Source organism: Chanos chanos, chromosome 6, assembly GCF_902362185.1.
Source record: "Chanos chanos chromosome 6, fChaCha1.1, whole genome shotgun sequence".
Lineage (NCBI taxonomy): Eukaryota > Metazoa > Chordata > Actinopteri > Gonorynchiformes > Chanidae > Chanos > Chanos chanos.
Genome location: NC_044500.1, coordinates 13,379,558 through 13,387,057, shown reverse-complemented (window position 1 = coordinate 13,387,057; position 7,500 = coordinate 13,379,558). Strand labels below are relative to the sequence as shown.

The 7,500-nt window shown below is 42.8% G+C and overlaps 1 protein-coding gene across 3 annotated transcripts in view; it reads right to left on the bottom strand.

Annotated features, from left to right (window-relative positions):
- Positions 1-7,500, bottom strand: part of LOC115815642 (muscleblind-like protein 1) — a 61,775-nt gene that overhangs the window by 49,909 nt on the left and 4,366 nt on the right. The window lies entirely within an intron of this gene.

Here is a 7,500-nt window from a genome sequence, read left to right as displayed (position 1 = left end):
TCAACAGATAGAGCGAGAAAACGAGAGAGAGGAAGAGAGAGAGAGAGACAGAGAGAGAGAGAGAGAGAGAGAGAGAGAGAGAGAACAGCAGACCGTGCTCCAATTAGATAGCGGGGCAGGGCAATCAAAAAAAAACCCAAAAAAAAAACAGAGCTGGGTAAAAATACTTCATTGTTTAAACAGACAGTGCAAATATGTGGCAGCCTGGTAGCTCATCTGGTGTAGTCCCCCCTGGGCTGACCCCCTTCTCTCTCTCTCTCTCTCTCTCTCTCTCTCTCTCTCTCTGCCCTCCTACCCACACACATCTCTCACTCAGGCCCACAGCGTGAAACAGAGTCAGAGGGCCTGGAGAGGCAGAGAGAGATGCCAGCACACAGGGCCCAAAAGACCAAGAGTCATTTCCATTACCAACACATTAAATATGAAGCAGGCAATTTGGTTCTTCATTTTCCTTCTTTTACTTTTCCTCACTTGTATGCCCCCCCCCTCTCTCTCTCTCTTTTAATGTGAGTTAAAAGAGTTGTCAGTTTTCTTATTTTCCCTTCTGGAGCCGTGGAAGAGGGTCCACAGTTGGGCTGTGATAATGTGAAATACTGGAGGGGTACTAGGGACCTGACCTCTATTAGAAGGATACCCCTATTAACTGTATGTGTCACACCTGCTTGCACACACACACAGACACACACACACACAAACGCACTCACGCACACAGATGGATGTAAACGCACGCACATGCACACCCACACGCACACGCACACGCACACGCACACCTTGTTTGCTAGATTCTAAAGATCCTCTACTGACTTCCATTATGACAGAAGTGCAGAAAGACAACCTTGATCTAACCCCAACACTACACCCAACCCTAACCTTAACCCTAACCAAAAACACTTTCAGACTTTAGTTCTACTCATAACAAAAAGATATTGTACAAAACAGCATCGTTTTAGTGGTGGGGACCATGATTTGACTCTACTTGAAGACTTCCCCAGTGGAATAGCGTGCTTTCAGTAAAATGTCCTTCTATGTTAGCAAAAACAAATACATGACCACAAATACACAATCACAAACACACGCACAAACACAAACACAAACACAAACACACACACATTCACACACACACACTCACACACACACACACAGACACACACACACACACACAAGGTATAAACACCCATGTAGACAGCTAAACCACCATAATCCAGTGGATCAAATGAACAAACATATTGTAAGAATTTGATGTGATTTTTGAAACCAAGCCTTAAGGTCTTGTTGACTGATTAGAGTTCATGTAATTAAATGAGCTCACCAGTTTAAAAGAACATGAAATGCATCCAGGTGTCTGAAGTCACTGTGTCAGGGACCCAAAAGGGCTAAGGGTGTGTGTATACAATATAATACCTTCACAAACATATTCTGTCATCATGTTTTCTATCTCCATGGGGATTGGATCAGTCTGACTGACTGTCTGTTCTAGTTTTTCTTTCTCTGTTTTAATTCTCTCCCGTCTGCTCAGAGGTCCTCACATGCTCTGGCTTGCACTGTACCACTCCTACACCTGCATGTTCTCAGAGTGCTTCACATTTCTCAAAAAGCCATTAAAGCATAACTAGAAACACTGGGAGGCACTGAAACGCCCATTTCACACACAAACACACACCTGCACACACACACACACACGCACCACCAGACACACACACACACACATGCTCACAGACAGACTCCACTCTATGTTTGTCAGGGCTTATTGAATTCTACATGGAGACACACACATACACACACACACACACACACACACACACACACATGCATGTGCACATCCAACCCACCTGCCATGTACACACGAACACACACACACACAGTGACACCCACTGAAGTCAAGTTGAAACTTGCTTTAGAATCCTGAGCATGTACAGTAGCATGGATAGTTTGAGCATCAAGGGCATAGAAGCCAGCTTAAAAACAACCCCGTGAGGAAACACACAACCATGTGAAACAAACATTCCACAGGCAATATGTCGTAAGAAGATGTGTGTTCACTTGCTAGCAAATAACAAAAACTCAACGTGGCCAAAAGTAAGCGACCCTACATGTAGCCATTCCAATACGAGTCATTCAAGGACAATGAGCGAGCACTTTTAGTTAATGGTAACACACAAGGTTTTTTTTGGTGAGCCAATTTTGTTTTCACCTAGCCTTAAGGGCTTAATTAATACAGCTGCAAAACCAGCTACATCCGACGTGAAGAATTTGGTAACAGTTTTGGTCTGGAAACTTCATGAAAACGTTTAGCTGGTGGCAATTCTTTCTCCGGTCAATTAAAGCAGGTGTTACTTCAGCTGCAGCTCCTCTCCATGACTTAACCGTACTAACGGTAATCCAAACCTATTCAACATGTAGGTCAGTCGGCACTGTTTTATTCCGGAACAAAATTCCCTATTTCCAAATAAACCGCTCCAAGATAAAAAAAAAAAAAAAAAAACCTTCTCGTCGCATAATTTATTCATTTAGTCCAGCCTTGTTGGCAACACTGCTACCATATTGAAAAAGTTGAAGAATTACGCTGCCATAGATCTAATATCTGAATAAATGGGTCATCGGTAAGCATTGAGAGTATATGAATAATAAATAAGATCATTTCACATAGCCAAAGGCAGGGAGAATATTATTAACCATCGCCCACGTCTGTATGCTGACGATGCCTGGGGAAACAGACAACGCTGTGTTGGCCAAAGCCAAACCGAAATCTCTCCCATGCACGTATGCATGATGAAAATCACTGCACCTGCACAAATGAACACGCGTTACACACACAGTAACTACATATCTGCACACAGACAAGTAACTCATACACAGACACACAAATGCAGTCATACTTGAGGTTTGGTGTGCACCGGTGAATCAAAAAGAGAATCACAAGACCGACAGATGGTGTATATGAATTGACTGGCACCCGCTCTGTTCACCAGATAAATGTTAAAAGTGCTACCAGACGCTAAACTGGTCTCACTGTAGTACCAAAGGACATGCACACGCACATGCACACGCACACACACACACACGCACACCCGCGTGCACGCCCGCTTACACACAGGCGTGCGTGCACGCCCGCATGCACACACACGTGCGTGCGCACACAAACGCACACACACTTACACATACACACACACACACACACATACGCACACACACACAGCGTAAGCAGGCCTCTGGTTTCAGCCGTTTAAAGAGCACCATCTGATAATGTGTAAATCTTCCAGCTAAAACTGGATCACGATGGCTGACTCCTCTGGATTTGAGCCAGTCAGGCCAAACTCCTTAGGAAAAAGACAGACAAATGAAGAGAAAGCATGAAAATCACTGCTTACTTTTTTCTCTAACCATTAAACACTCATTGTCCATTTGCAAACAAAAGAATTCAACAACAAAGGCGCAATGTGAAAATATTCATTTGGTATGCTTCAATTAAAGAAACAACCTCTTTCCCTTCTCACTCTTTACTTAGAGAATGTGTGTCTTGTAAGAGCGTTTTTTTTTCTTTTTTTTTTTAACTTTTTGATTCAGTTTTAGCTCCAGATCATCATCAAGCATGCCAGACCACATGTGATCCATCCCAGCTCTGATATAAGCCTTTCCCAGAATTCAGAGGGGCTGTGTGTGAGTAAACATGCTGCAGTCTGGTGGCCAAGGAAACACAACTCCCTCTCCTTGATTCCACTCACGCATACACACATACACATGCACAGACACATGTGTACTTTGTGTGTGTGTATATATACATACATATATATATGTGTGTGTGTGTGTGTGTGTGTATGTGTGTTGATGGGAAAGGCGGTGTGTAACGACAGTGGAGTAGAAGTGACTAACCAGGGTAGAACCACATGGAAATGTATTTATACAGCAGCACAGCCTCTCCCTGCCCCTGTACGAACCCACAAACACAGCCTCCACATCTGAAAACAATACCATCTTGCCAAAGAGAGAGAAAGAGAGAGAGAGAGAGAGAGAGAGAGAGAGAGAGAGAGAGAGGCACTGGAAGAAGAGAGGCATGAAGAGGAGGTGGTAGTCAAGCAGACAGACAAAGAAAACAGGTAAAAAAGGAGGAAAAGGTAAAAACATGAAGGAGAAAAAAAATGAGAGAGAATAACAGGATGACTTTGAGATCCACAGAAAGAATATCGGAGCAAAGAGGAGACGGAAGAGATGGAAGGGAGAGAGAAAAGGAGGAGAAACACAGCTCTCTGCGCCGTCTTTTCACCTTGAATGACTTCCAGAAAAGCCAAAGTGTTGTTGGAGAATGCCACAAAATTGACCTTTGGAATGCAAACACACCAAATGATAACAAAAAAGGAAAAAAAAAAAGGGGGGGGGGGGGGGGGGGGGGCGGGGGAGTTCCAAAACTCTGCTACTGTACTATTTCATTTATTCATTTCTCTATACACATGGGTATTCAATTGGTAAGGTTTTAGTTTAAATAACGTGCGGTGAGAAAATGGAGAAGAGTAACTTACATGAACTGAAAATTGTAATATTGAATGCCCTGCAGAAGTATCCTCCTAAAGTATTCTCCTGCTACTTTGTCTTCACAGTGTTCTGGCTTAAGAATGTGAACCAGAACATATTCCCCTTGAGAGGTTTTCATCCGAAGCCAGATCAACCAAAAATCAACATTTGCCTCTTGTCTTGATGAGAAATTTAATTCAAATGGACTGCCCTCTCCCCCACACCTCATACCAGACTTCTCTTTTCCAAAACTTTATTCTCGGCCATTGACTTCTTCATGGTTAAAGCGATCCATAAGCTGTGATTACATAGGTCTTTTCCCAACACCTGCTCCATCAGTTTGAGGAGGCGCGTTGCCCCAATCATGTGACTAAGTGAATGGTTGTCGTGTGCTATATGGCTGAGAGGGTTCAAATGCCAAGCCTGCTGTAGAAGCATACACATGCTATCAGATTCATATTTCACTATGGGAGTGCTTTTATATTTAACTGGTGGGGACATGACCTCACCTCTTCTTATTTATTTATTTATTTATTTATTTATTTGGTGGGGGCGGGGGGGGGGGGGGGGGGGGGGGGGGGGCGGGGGGCGAGGGGGGGGATTTTGTCACTCAGACTTCTGCGGCAAGTCGCATAGTCAACACCGGCCAAAAGACCAAATGCAAAAGGGCTTTGGGCTTCTGAGGAATCTGCGATGATACATAAGCTCTGTAAAAGGGACCAGAGTCAGAACTGTGTGTGTATCTGAACCTTGTCAGAGGCACACTTTCAATGCCTTTTCTAAATGTCTCCACCTGATTCAAAAGCTACAGTCGGTTTTCACTGGCAAGAGTGACTGGCTCTCACTCGGCTAGCAGCGTGAAGCGAGTATTCACATACTGTTCTCACCATTAACTTCTTTCAGCTCGACATATCATTTAGCTACATAACAACTGTGCACCCAGTATAGTCAGTTTTTTTTTAAATATATGCCTACCTCAGCAGTCTTAAATATCACGTGAACTAAAAGAGAAGAAAAATGTCGAAATAGACACATATTTTCAACCCAATATAAGTGATTTATCATTTGTATCTGTGTGAGCTATGTAAGATGGGGGTTTAACTTGAAGACTAGACTAGCTACAGTTGTGATGATTTGGAATGAGAGCATGGCAATGTCAGTTTTACCTCACTATTACACATATTCAACATACTGGTTATGGAGACTGATTGACAACCTAGCTTCTTAAGTCCCTGAAGCTAATTTGGTAGTCAGCTAAGTGAGCTCCCAAATGACAGCCATTAATCACTGGCCTGAGTTAATGAATGTATACCGCTCCATTTTAGCAGAACCAAATGGTGACAGGATTAGCCTCTGATGAGTGAAGACAAGCAAGCCAAAGGGTAGAGGCATGTAGAAAGTTGAAGTTGAAGTAGCGATAGTTTTCCTTAATTAGGAGTTGATTAAGCGAGGATTGTTAATATGGCTCATCTACTACACAGAAATGCCTTTTATACAGAGAAGGTATGTTCAAGGTTGATGTTTTTTTTTTTTATTAAACCAAGCCATTTCTTTGAGGTCATAAAGTCAACCTTTCAACAAATAATGCTAACTGGTCTTTTTTTTTTTCCAACTTTGCAGAACTAGTGTTCAAACAACATATGTTTAGACTTTCTACATCTGCTTGGAGCTCCATGAGTCATGGTCATGTTAGGTATGCCTACTGCCCCCCCCCCCCCCCCCTCACACACACACACACACACACACACAAACACCCCAACCTCTGTCCCTTCCACTTCTGAAACAGGATCTACAGCCCTGGATTTCACAGCAGGGTAAAGTACTACAGCCATTATTCTATATATCCTCAGCTGACCCTGCCCTGAAAGAGAGAAGAGGTTAGAAAAGAACGAATTAAAGTGAATCATGACTTGAGCAAAATCAGCAGAAAAAAAAAACAAAAAAAACAAAACAAGAAAAACCAGAGGACTGGGAAGAAGATAGGAATGCCAGGCGGTAGAGAGGCGAGAGGGAAAGAACGTAGAGAAAAGCCGGCCGTTCCTTGTTGGCACTCTCTTGGCAACAGGTACTGTTTGCATTCCAGTTCCAGCTTTATAACCATTTTTCACTTCACTTCTCTCTCTCTCTCTCTGTCTCTCTCTCTCTCTCTCTCTAACTCCCTCTCTCACAGGCTGAGGTAAGGCTTTGGAACCGGATAGGCAGAGGACTGGCGAGGATTTCACCTTTAGGCTATTTAAAAGTCATCAGCAGTCTTATTGGATCACATATCACCCATGTCGTTCTGCATGTGTTAAAAGACAAAACCAGCCCTTCTGCGTCAGGCTGGACATATGGTAATTTCGCTGTTATTAATATTTTATAAACATAAAGCTGTAACGTGTTTATTAGATGTTAAGAGGTTGAACTAAAATAACCATCAGTATTCTCTGTAATTGGCATCCTTCATTAATCACTCTGTTATTTTTTCCATCCTCTTTCTCACACACACATAAAGAGCCAAGAACTCTCTCTTCATTCTACTTGTCTCTCTTTCTCTTTCTCAGTCACCTTGTCGCCTAGCTGACCCTCTTCTTTTCCCAGAATTCCACGCTAAAACAGTGTCTCATGCTGCAGTAGCCACGGTAACATGTTTCAAGGTCGTTATCGCCAGGGAAACCGCGGGGAAGCCTTGTAAAAAAAAAAAAAAGGACAGATGGAACAGGCTGTGCATCAGGTGTGTGATTTGAATATGAATATGAATTCAGTGTCTGCATTGAATCGCTATATGCGGTTGAAATGACTGTCCATTCCTGAACCAACAACCGTTAATAACAATGTCTATGAACAGCTCTTGTAAACGTATTCACACTTTCGTAGATTAGATCCTTCACAATACCTTATACACAACTCTGTAACATGTTACATACAATGAACAATTTATTGTAATGCATCAAAGGTTTCTAACACCCCTGTCATAGTTTCAAATGCATCATAGCTAGCACCGTTGCTTATGAT